General features: G+C 43.1%; 1 long non-coding RNA gene across 1 annotated transcript in view; it reads left to right on the forward strand.

The window, feature by feature from the left end:
• The window catches only part of LOC134356227 (uncharacterized), a 33,099-nt gene extending 21,625 nt beyond the window's left edge, over window positions 1-11,474 (forward strand). The window contains exon 3 of the long non-coding RNA XR_010020309.1: window positions 11,341-11,474. This is a non-coding gene — a long non-coding RNA (uncharacterized LOC134356227). The remainder of the gene's footprint in view (window positions 1-11,340) is intronic.
• The last annotated feature ends 1,094 nt before the right edge of the window (window positions 11,475-12,568 follow it).

The following is a 12,568-nucleotide window of genomic DNA, read 5'->3' on the forward strand; positions in this document are numbered from 1 at the left end:
TAGGAATGAGAGAAATCAGTGTTTATACCATTAGCTTGGAGGCTACCCAGACAGAATATGAGGTGTTGGTTCTCCAACCAGAGTGGCATTAGAGGAGGCCATGAGTCTGCATGTCAGAAAGGGAACGGGGCTTGGTCTTAAGATGGTTGGCCACCAGGAGATCCTGCTTGTTGTGGACAGAGCAAAGATACTGGACAAAGCGGTCCCCTACACTGCATCAGGTCTCACTGATATAGAGGAGGCCAGACAAAGAGCACCAGATACAGTAGGTGAGCCCAATAGGCTCGCAGGTGAAGTGTTGCTCCACATTTGATCCACTTTTATTGTGCTTTAGTTGCCTTCACCCCTCTACTGTCAGCGTTATTTGGCCAACATCTTTTCACTGCTTTGATTTATGCCCAGGATTAAGTAACCCTGAGTTAATGATCAAATCTTTTTTGGAGATGTATTTTGCACTCATTCATTGCCTTGTAAGGAACAACTTTTAAAAATGAATGCAATAAAATGGGTATATGGCTTGAGTTGAGGAATGGGATTGATGCAATTGCGATCATGGACCGGGAGCAAAAAGGCCGTCTTCCATGTTGTAAGGAATTGCAAATATGGAACAAGTGACATAAATCGAAAACGACTGCATTTGGCAGTGATAATCAAATTATTAAATATCTTTTCATTCAATATTAATATTCACCCTGTGTATTAAGTAAAGTGGACTAAACTAATTGCGAAGCAACACACATAAAATGCTGAAAGAACTTAGCAGGTCAGGCAGCAAATGGAAAAGAGCAAACAGTCGACGTTTCGGGCCTGATGAAAGGTCTCGGCCTGAAATGTCGATTTTTCATAGATGCTGCCTGACCCGCTGAGTTCTTCCAGCATTTTGTGTGTGTTGCTTTGGATTTCCAGCATCTGCAGATTTTCTTGCGTTTGTGTAATTTAATTGCATATTAATTTCTTTTTGTGCAACAGAATTGTTTAGATATTATAATTTTAGTAAAGGAAACCTCAGTGGTAGTTTTGATGCAGAAGTAAATAGTTAATCTGTTTTTCAAAATGTCTATCACTATTTGCTGTTGAAATTCTAAAATATTTTTCAGATGCTATATTGTCACACCAAGCTTCGTAACACTGTATTAGAATGATTTCATTTTTGCTGGTGGACTTGACAGTGTTAAAGCTGACTCTGTGAAGACTTCTGGTGAAATGTGTCACTGTGGAAGTTACATTAAAGCCAGACATGCAACATCTCATTTGAAAGAGCCTATTTTATGGTTAGAGGCAAGAGTCTGCTCTCACAGTTACTGCATTAACAGTTGCTTGCGATGATTTGAAATGAAATCTGTTGTCATCAGGATCTGATTCAGTTTGACATTCTTTATAAATAATCTTTGGGATTTATGTGGGTCAGAATCCTGACTGACACCCACAGAGTCTAAACAATGGACTAAAAAGTAAGAATCACACATCAGGCTTGATTTATTTACAAAGGGTGAAACAAAGGCTGGGGATGAGAGAGAAATAAAAGAGGTGAGACAAAGTGACAAAGGACTGGAACGTGTTGGGAAATGCCAGAAGTATGATGCCAAATTGTTGGCATTTCTCCATTAAGTGACAGCAAAATGGGGATTCCATAAGGGTGTTGAACCGGTCGATCTGGTGTTCTTGGATTTTCAGAAAGCTTTGGATAAAGTCTGCATTAAAGGATTAGTTTGCAAAATAAAATCACATGGTACTATAAGTATCTTTTTTTTGGCATAGATTGAGGAAAACTGGGATTTGCAGTGAGGATCTAACAGACAGACTCCTGGGATGGTAGAACTGCTGTATGAGGAGGGACTAAATTGACTACATTTGTACTCAAGCTTAAAAAAATGAGAAAGGATCACATTGAAACTTTTATTCTGAAGGGGATTGACAGATTGGATACCTGTTTGGTAGGTTTCGGGTGTCCAGAGTGCAGGGCCATTGTTTTGGGTTATTGGGCAAATTTAGGATTATGATTTTTTTTAAACTCCTATTAGAGGCTGGTGAACTTGTAAAATCCACTGCTATAAATGGCTGTAGAGGCCATTTTATTGTTTTTTTAGACAGATTGATAAATTTCTGGATATATGAAAGTGTATGGGGAGAGAACCTGGAACATGATATAGAAATACACTCAATGGCCACTTACTAGGTACACCTGCAAATACCTAATCTGACAATTATGTAGTAGCAACTGAATACATAAAGCATGCAGACATGCTCGAGAGGTTCAGTTGTTGTCCAGACCAAACATCAGAATGGGGAAGAAATGTGATCTAGGCAGATTGGATGGTAGAATGATTGTTGGTGCCAGACAGGGTAATATGAGTATCTCAAAATGTTGATCTCCTGGGATTTTCACATATAACGTTGTCTAGAATTCACAGAGAATGGTGCAGGAGACACAACAACAAAAAAAAATTCCAGCAAGCGGCAGTTCTGTGGGCGAAAATGTCTTGTTAATGAGAGAGGTCAGAAAGAATAGCTAGCTTGACAGTAACTCAAATTACCATGGTTTACAATAGTGATGCGCAGAAGAGCATCTCTGAATGCACAAGATGTCGAACCTTGAAGTAGATGGGCTACAACAGAAGACCATGAAAATACACTCGCTGGCTATTTTATTAGGTAGACGGGGACCTAATTAAGTGGCCACTGAGTGTAGATGATTCTTTAAAATTGAACTGAAATAACTGAACAGGCCTGAAGGGACAAATGACTGTCTCCTGCTATTATTTCCTATTTCTGTATTAGCTGGGTTTCACACATTTTAAGGAATTGCTTATCAGGGAGTGGATTATTTGTTGAATATGGAAATCCAGTGAAAGACTGAGAGGCATAGATAGGGTAGATAGTCAGAAATTTGTCCCCTGGTAGGTATATCAAAAGCAAGGGACTGTGGGTATAATGTGAGAGGAAAATGTTTTAAAGCAGTTATAAAATTTTGTTGCACAGTCAGTGGTTGATAGCTGGAACCTGTTAGCAGAGGAGATGAAGGTGGAACTTGATACAATCATTGTTTGAGACAGAAGCTTAAATGAACAAGCCATATAAAGATATGGCTCTTATGCAGGCAGACTGGAAGAGTGAACGTGGCTTAAAGATCTGCATGACCACAATGAATTAAAGGGCCTGTTTCTGTGCTGAACGCTCGAGAATCCCTGAAATATAGGAAAGTGTATGAAATCCTGCAAAGCTTTGGAACTATTAAAAGCTTGGCTTGAAATGTTTGACCAGCACAAAAGGTAGAACATCAAAGGTACAGCCCAGGAAGCTCAGGCTTTTCTAATATTGTGGATGACACGAAGTGTGGTTGATGGAAGGGAAAATTTTCTTCCATGTCAAATGTCCATCGTGTGGGCAGGCACAGAGATGAGGAGGCAGAGCTAGGGTCATGTTCAGAGCACTTGTTGAAACCAGCATACCTGGTGTCAAAGGAGCTCAATTCCTCTCAAATGAATATCTTCCTGATGTACCCACAATACCCCGAGCGAGTCTAGTCGCATTTCAACTTGACTCACAAAGAATCTCACAGTCTACTGACTCTCACAGCTATCTGGACTATTCCTCCTCTCACCCTGTCTCTTACAAAAACGCCATCCCATTCTCGCAATTCCTCCGTCTCCGCCGCATCTGCTCTCAGGATGAGGCTTTTCATTCTAGGACGAGGGAGATGTCTTCTTTTTTTAAAGAAAGGGGCTTCCCTTCCTCCACTATCAACTCTGCTCTTAAACGCATCTCCCCCATTTCACGTACATCTGCTTTCACTCCATCCTCCCACCACCCCACTAGGAATAGGGTTCCCCTGGTCCTCACCTACCACCCCACTAGCCTCCGGGTCCAACGTATTATTCTCCGTAACTTCCGCCACCTCCAACGGGATCCCACCACTAAGCACACCTTTCCCTCCCCACCTCTCTCTGCATTCCGCAGGGATCGCTCCCTACGCAACTCCCTTGTCCATTCGTCCCCCCCCATCCCTCCCCACTGATCTCCGTCCTGGCACTTATCCGTGTAAGCGGAACAAGTGCTACACATGCCCTTACACTTCCCCCTTACCACCATTCAGGGCCCCAAACAGTCCTTCCAGGTGAGGCAAAACTTCACCTGTGAGTCGACTGGGGTGATATACTGCGTCCGGTGCTCCCGATGTGGCCTTTTATGTATTGGCGAGACCCGACGCAGACTGGGAGACCGCTTTGCTGAACATCTACGCTCTGTCCGCCAGAGAAAGCAGGATCTCCCAGTGGCCACACATTTTAATTCCACATCCCATTCCCATTCTGACATGTCTATCCACGGCCTCCTCTACTGTAAAGATGAAGCCACACTCAGGTTGGAGGAACAACACCTTATATTCCATCTGGGTAGCCTCCAACCTAATGGCATGAACATTGACTTCTCTAACTTCCACTAAGGCCCCACCTCCCCCTCGTACCCCATCTGTTACTTATTTTTATGCACACATTCTTTCTCTCACTCTCCTTTTTCTCCCTCTGTCCCTCTGAATATACCTCTTGCCCATCCTCTGGGTCCTCCCCCCCCCCCTGTCTTTCTTCCCGGACCTCCTGTCCCATGATCCTCTCGTATCCCCTTTTGCCTATCACCTGTCCAGCTCTTGGCTCTATCCCTTCCCCTCCTGTCTTCTCCTATCATTTTGGATCTCCCCCTCCCCCTTCAACTTTCAAATCCCTTCCTTCAGTTAGTCCTGACGAAGGGTCTCGGCCTGAAACGTCAACTGCACCTCTTCCTACAGATGCTGCCTGGCCTGCTGCATTCACCAGCAACTTTGATGTGTGTTGCTTGAATTTCCAGCATCTGCAGAATTCCTGTTGTTCACAAAGAATCTGTCCTGTTCACTCAAATCAAGGAATCAAGCTCAAGGGATGCAACTGAACAAACTCCTCCCTATACTATAACACTTACCCATAGGCTTGTGTCTTGCCCATGGGTTTCAGTCTAATGTTGTCTGGTTGTGATGAATCCAGAGACCTATGATGGGGACTTCAACAAAGTAGAAAAGCAAGGTTTTGCACCCATCCTTGGCAATAATACAGTTCAGTAGATGGGGCTGATGAAAGTATATCACAACAGGATCGTAGAGGTAGCTAAACGAACACAGGCAAACTACAACTACTGATGGACGAAAGTCCTGCTATGGCTGAGAATGAGGATGAAGCCTAAGTATTACTACTATCAAAAGCAACACACAGTAAATGCTGGAGGAAATCAGCAGGTCAGGAAATAGAAATGGATCAACAGTTGACATTTTGGGTCGAAACCCTTCTTCAGGAGTGGAAAGGAAGGGGATAGACACCAGAATAAAAAGGTGAGGGGAGGGGAAGAAGGATAGATAGACAGTGATAGGTGAAGCCATGTGGGTTGGAAAGATAAAGGGCTGGAGAGGAAGGAATCTAATAGGAGAGGAGAATGGACCGTAGGAGAAAGTGAAGTTGGAGAGGACCCAGGGGAGGTGATAGGCAGGCAAGAAGAGGTAAGAGACCAGAGTGGGAAATAGAAGAAGAGGGAAGAGGAGAGGGATTTTTTTTTACCAGAAGGAGAAATTGTTATTCATGCCATCAGATTGGAGGCTACCCAAAAGGAGTACAAGGTGTTGCTCCTCCACTCTGTGGGTTGCCTCATCTTAGCACATGTCAGATTGGGAATGGGAATTAAAATATTTGGCCACAGGGAAGTTCTGTTTTTGGAGATAGAGCAGAGGTGCTCAACGAAGTGATTCACCCAATTTATGATGGGTCTCACCAGTGTAGAGGAGGTCACATCGGGAGCACTGGACACAATAAACAATTCCAGTAGATTCGCTGGAGAAGTATTGCCACACCTGGAAGGACTGTTTGGTGCCCTGAATTGAGGTGAGGGAGGAGGTGTATGGGCAGTGTAGCACATTGGCTGCTTGCAGGGTTAAGTGCTGGGATGGAGATTAATGGGGATGGAAGAATGGACATGGGAATCACAGAGGGAGTGATCCCAGCCGCAAGTGGAGAGAGGGAGGGATGGAGGTAAAGATATGTCTGGTGGTAGGGTCCTTTTGGAGATGGCAACAGTTGTGGAGAATGATGTTTTGGATTAGGAGGTGGTGAGCAAGGACAGGAAGAATTCTATCGCTGTTAAAGTGGTGGGAAGATAGGGTGAGTCCAGCTGTTCTTGACATGGAGGACATGCAGGTGAGGTTTACATCAATGGTGGAGGAAAGGAAACCTCGTTCTTTGAAGAAGGAGGACATCTCTGATGCCTTGCAAAGCAAAAGTGCATCAAGGGAACACATGCAGCAGAGTCAGAGGAACTGAGAAAAGGGAATAGCATTTTCACAAGAGACAGGGTAAGAAGAGATATAGTCAAGATAACCATGGGAATCAGTAGGTTTACAAGAGATGTTGGCCAATGCTTTGTCTCCAGAGATGAAGACAGAGACATTGAGAAAGGGGAGGGAGGTGTCAGAAATGGACCAAGTGAGTTTAAGGGCAGGATGGAAGTTAGAGACAAGTTTGATGAAACCTATTGATATCAGATGTGGCTTCAAATCCAGGGATCAAGACATGTCATGAAGGCAGAGAATCTGCTGCAGTTATGATGTTCACACACTCTATTAGTGAATGTGGACATGAGGTGAGATCAGACTGAGCTGGTCCTGATATTTTCACTGCTGAAATTATTGTCCATGTGCTGAGTGGTGACTACATTAAGTATGGATTGGAAAATGGTGCCATTAGTGGATATAAACAAGAAGACTTGACACCAGCAAGAAGGGATCATAGAAAATACATAGACATGAGCTTGTAGTCATAGCTCAGTCTAAGTCATGTGAATGGAGGAAAAAGTTAGATTTACTCTAATTTTCTCCCTTTGCAATTAAGTTCAAAGGTTAATTTTGTTGTCAAAGTATACATGTACAACTCTGGCATTTGTCTTCTCCAGTTAGCCATGAAATACAGAAAAACTACAGGAGTCATTGAAAGAGAAAACAGCAACCCCCTTCCCACGTGAAAAGGAAAAAGAAACAAAACCCTCTACCCCCAAACCCCCCCACCCCTCCTTTGCACAAAAACCAACAGATCACCCACACGGAAGATGGCAGCCAGGACATCAAAATCCCAAACCCCAACCCCCCTCATTGCAAAAAAAAACAGCAACAACATCAAATCCTGTACCCCCTCCCCACAAAGAACAGCCACAACATCAGATACCCAACCCCCTCCCTGCAAAAAAGAGCAGTGCCAACAGCACCAAACCCCAACCCCCTCTCCCACACACAAAAACCAACAAGAGCACCAGAGTCCAAATCCCCAACCCATCCCTTGCACAAAAAACAACACATCACCTACCCGGAACCCCAACCCACCAATCAGCAACAAGAAAGGGAACACAGAAGGCTGAAGGAGACCAATATAAACTACAGACAAATAGTCACATAAATTGTAGAATTTTGAAAACATCCTCTCGCCAGAACTGAGGAGAGTGGCCACTCAAACTCAGATCTTCCACGAAGAGCGACCGCAGCCTTCCGAACGCCGCCAGCTTGGCTACCAACCACCATCAACCTGTGGCTTCCATGGAGAGCGACTCCACATTCAACTAGATGCCTCAATCTTCCTCAATGCTTCAAAATGGAGTCACTCATGGCCCCGAACCCCGTTTCTGGTCCTTCTGCATGAGGCAGTCCGTGCTTGTAGCTGTCCGGGCACTGCAGAGCGCCAATACAGGTGTTCCCCACTTTTCGAATATTCACTTTACGAAACCTCACTGTTATGAAAGACCTACATTAGTACCCTGTTTTCGCTTTCAAAAGGTGTTTTCACTGTTACGAAAAAAAGCGCACGCGAAAAAATCAGCTCGTGATAAAAGGCAGTGCACGCCCCGAGCAGCTGCTCTCCCCCGGATTCGGGACTGCAATCTCGCCGACATTGCTTAAACACATGCCTGTGAGCAGCCATTTGCAAGATGAGTTCTAAGGTATCGGAAAAGCCTGAAAGAGCTCGTAAGGGTGTTACACTTAGCGTAAAACTAGACATAATTAAGCGTTTCGATCGTGGTGGACGAAGTAAGGACTAAGTGAGTTTGGCTTGTGGAAGCTGATGAACATGATGTTGAAGAGATTTTGGCGTCCCATGACCAAGAACTGATAGATGAAGAGCTGATGCAATTGGAAGAGGAAAGGATAACAACTGAAACTGAATACAGTAGCGAACAGACCGAAAGTGAATTCGTCCAGGAACTGAACGTGAAGCAACTGCGTGAGATTTTCACTGCAATGATAAAGTATGACTTTAATTTTGAAAGGGTACGTCGGTTTAGGGGATATTTGCAGGATGGTTTGAGTCCTTACAGAGAACTGTATGATAGAAAAATGCACGAGGCTCAGCAGTCAAGCAAGCCTTCCGCATCAGCCACAGCAGACGATGAACCTCGACCTTCGACATCGAGGCAGGCAGTCATAGGAGAAGATGAGCTGCCTGCTCTAATGGAAACAGACGACGAGATGACACCCCATTGTCCCACCACCCCACGATTCGCAGAGAATGCAACGGTAGCCGGGACGCACACAGCACATCTTTAAGAAAAAAGCCAAAATAAACATGCTAACTAATTAGGTGCCGCCCGACACGTAATTAATTAGCATGTTTATTTTGGCTTTTTTCTTAAAGATGTGCTGTGTGCCTCCCGGCTACCGCTGCATTCCTGCATGCTTCGTGGTTCGGTATCTGTCGGTGGCCTGGAGGGTGGGACCACTGCACCATCCCAACCTGTGACGACTCAGTCTAACACACCCTCATCAGTGTGCTCGGCGCTGAACCAATTCCGGTAAGTGATACTACACTGTACATACATTATTTCTACTTTATATTGGCTATGTATTTTTACGTGTTATTTGGTATGATTTGGCAGCTTCATAGCTTAAAGGTTACTGGAGAGCACTTGCGCCGTGTTTTTGCCAACAGCGCTTGCGTGAGATTTTCTGCCGACGGCGCTTGCGTGAGATTTTTGCTACGGAGAGCAGTGCAGTAATGATTGTGGAAAAGTATTTCTACTTTATATAGGCTGTGTATTTATCATATCATTCCTGCTTTTATGACATGTTACTGTCATTTTAGGTTTTATGTGTTATTTGGCATGATTTGGTAGGTTATTTTTGGCTCTGCGAACGCTCACAAAATTTTCCCATATAAGTAAATGGTAATTGCTTCTTTGCTTTACGACATTTCGGCTTATGAACTGTTTCATAGGAACGCTCTACCTTCGGATGGCGGGGGAAACCTGTATACTGAATATACTGTGTACCTTTATTGTTTTATAAATATCAAATCTATTTTCATGAAATGCTCTTACACACGGATAAAATCACTTTTTGAAGTAAACTTATTGTGCCTTCTCTGCTGTAGCTTTCACAGTTTGTCTCCTAAATTCTGAAACAGCTCTATTTGCATTGACCTGTTTCTCGATCTTTATTTGCAGCATTGCAATGTGAGATTTTAGTAAGCTAATGATTTGGTCAAGTGGAAGGTATTTCATCTGATAAGCAGTGCAGCACTTAGAGCATTTAGTGATAGCTATACTGCATTCCAAACCTAATTATTTTGTGCCTATCTTCTCTACTGAGCAACAACATTTTGCTATCTGCACTTGACTATAAAATGTTATCCACAAGGCTATTTTTAACTCAACTTAAGTATCAGTAAAAAAATGGATGCCAGACATCACAATGAAGTGTATGACCTGTTAATTTTTCAATAAAGAAATAAGTTCAACATAGCTGCTGATAATAAATAACCCCATTAGACTATACCCGCATTGTAACATAATATCCATATTCAGCAAATAAAATGATCATTTCTTTTGACAAATACTCTTGCAGTTCATCATGTCACCTGAAGTTCTGTAAGTAGAACTTCTGTAAGTATATTAGAACTATTATTAAATAAGTAAAGCTGTCTTCCAGGCTACTCTTCTGAAGCTGTTTTAAAAATTTGACATACATGCTTGTATACATTCTTGATGCATTCTGAGTGACTCATTTCCTGAGTCAGTGGATTATTTTGATCTGTTTCCTGACCTGTGTTGCGGGCAGATGGAAAGAATGGCAGGTATCGAGTGCTGATTATAATCTGTTCAAGTCCTAACTATATATTAGGAAAGTGACAATGATTTGCATCTATAGTAGTTGCATTTGTTTGGATAGTCACTGAAGGTATATGCCCAACAGACTTGGATGTAATGACACTGGGGAAATTCCCTTCTATGTAACTTGTGTGTATATGTGTGTAGGTACATATGAACATCTATACACACACACACACACACACACGCATATTTGTGTGTGTTTGTATATGGTAATAGAGCAGATAAAGTGGAGGGGAGTGATAATAGGCAAACATGCCATAGTGTATTTTTATGTCACAAGTCAGGGACCATGGTTTCAAAGGTAAATTTAATGTTGGAGAAATGTATGCAATACACATCCTGAAATTCTTTTTCTTCACAACCATCCATGAAAACAGAGCACTGCCTCAAAGAATGAATGACAGTTAAATGTTAGAACCCCAAAGCCCCCCCCAGCTCCCGACTCCCACGCGTAAGCAGCAACAAGGCAATGACCCCCCCACCAGCAAAAAGAGCATCAGCACCCCCGCCACCAAGCACTCAAGCGTGCAGCAAAGCATCAATAAAAACACAGACTTGCAATACCCTAAAGACCAATCATTCACCCAGTAATTTGACATACCATAGGCTCTCTCTTTCCCTAATACGGGAAAAAGAGGTGTCCCGGTTTCACAGTGAGAGGGGAGACATAACAAACAACTCACTAATTTACGATGTTAAAAGTCTGTTGCAACGCTTTTTCCAAACTCTGTGCCCAAAGAACTCGGGCCTCTGGGCACACAGCCAGCTTGCTGCCTTCAATCTTTTGTGTACTCCCATGACACACCAGATTCCTGCGGAGGCACCGACCTCGAGTCTGCCTGCCTCCAGAGCGGTAACTCAATGTTTAGCATATGGCTTTACATTGCCTATGATCACTGGTTGGGGTTCACTTCCCACCTCTCCCTGTAAGAAGCTTGTACGTTCTCCTGTGACTGTGTGGATTTCCTCCAGGTGCTCTGGTTTCCTCCCACGTTCCACAGACATGTTTAATGTGCGTGAGCTGTCAGCATGCTATACTGGTGGCAGAAGCAAGGCAACACCTGCGTGCTATCCAGTATAATCCTCGATGATTTGAATTGATGCAAATGATACATTTTGCTGTATGTTTTGATCTACATGTGACAAATGAAGCTAATCTTTAATCTTTTGTTAAAGTAGATCTTGTGAAGTGGAAGTTCAGTTACCTGCTGGATGCACCTTGTCCCTTTGCTGCCAGGTTTCTTGAAGATGAGAAAACTTACCCAGCCTGGATTCAATTTTAGAAAGAAGATTAAATTTGAGTTATGTTGCCCATGTGACAGGTTTGAGTCTTGTCATGTTTTGACATTCTACGCAATGCAAACACAAAGCCACTTCTTTTATGGGTATTACAAAGGCTCTTGTTGTTTCAGATTCGTGACCCTTGCACTATAAAATATTGTTGCTGTAAAATATATGCCAGTCCACAGAACAGAAAAGAAGAGAGAGAAGGGAAAGATAAAATTGCTGTGTACAGTGAAAGGCTGGACAAATTGAGCCAGAAGGATAAAGGGGTAGGGCAAAAGATCTTGGGAATGGGACAAGTAAAAGAACAAAAAAGTGGTTCTGGAAGAACTGCAGCTAACACTCTCAGATTCATCACTGAAGAACAGGGACAGTTACTATGATCCAGAATTGTTCATCTCTGTTAAGTCTGGGAAGTTATGAAATGCCCAATCAAATGACAGGAGCTGTTCCTTGAGCTTTGGCTGAACCTCATTGGAATAGTGTAGGCAGGCGACAGGGAGATCAGAGTGGGCTGCAGAATTAACTAATGACAGGTCAATGCTAACACAAGGTCACATTTGCACATAGAATACAGATAACTTAAATAACTAAACTTTCTAAATAAAGACTAAGCTTTAACACCCTGTGGAAATTTTCACTGAGCATGCTTGTTCCGCTGCTTCCACACTGGCTTAAAGAAAATGCAATGTAATCTCCTCCAACATTTATACATTTAAATGTTTGTGTGTGTGTACTGTATATATTACATTTAAAATATATAAATGTAGAAAACAGTGGAGATATATATCATAATTTAAAATTTTACTGCCTAACTGTTTATTCAGCAAATTTCTGAATTGCCCACCTCTGGAAGTAGACAATATTGAGCAAGAGACTAGCACAAATCAAAATGCATAACACAATGTAGAGGCAAATGTTGGAGCAATTCAGCACCCAATATGATGTCTGCTGAACAAAAGGTCATCCGATATGTGATGGCTGTCGGCGGGGGGGGGGGGGTGCAATCCTCTGGGCATCACCTCAATAAATATCAGCAGAGGAATGCCAGCAAGTCAGGAGCTGAGGTAACAGCCCAACAGACCTTTTGCTGATGGCTAAAACTATGCCACCGGGCAGTTGA

The sequence above is a fragment of the Mobula hypostoma genome, chromosome 1 (genome assembly GCF_963921235.1).
Source record: "Mobula hypostoma chromosome 1, sMobHyp1.1, whole genome shotgun sequence".
Lineage (NCBI taxonomy): Eukaryota > Metazoa > Chordata > Chondrichthyes > Myliobatiformes > Myliobatidae > Mobula > Mobula hypostoma.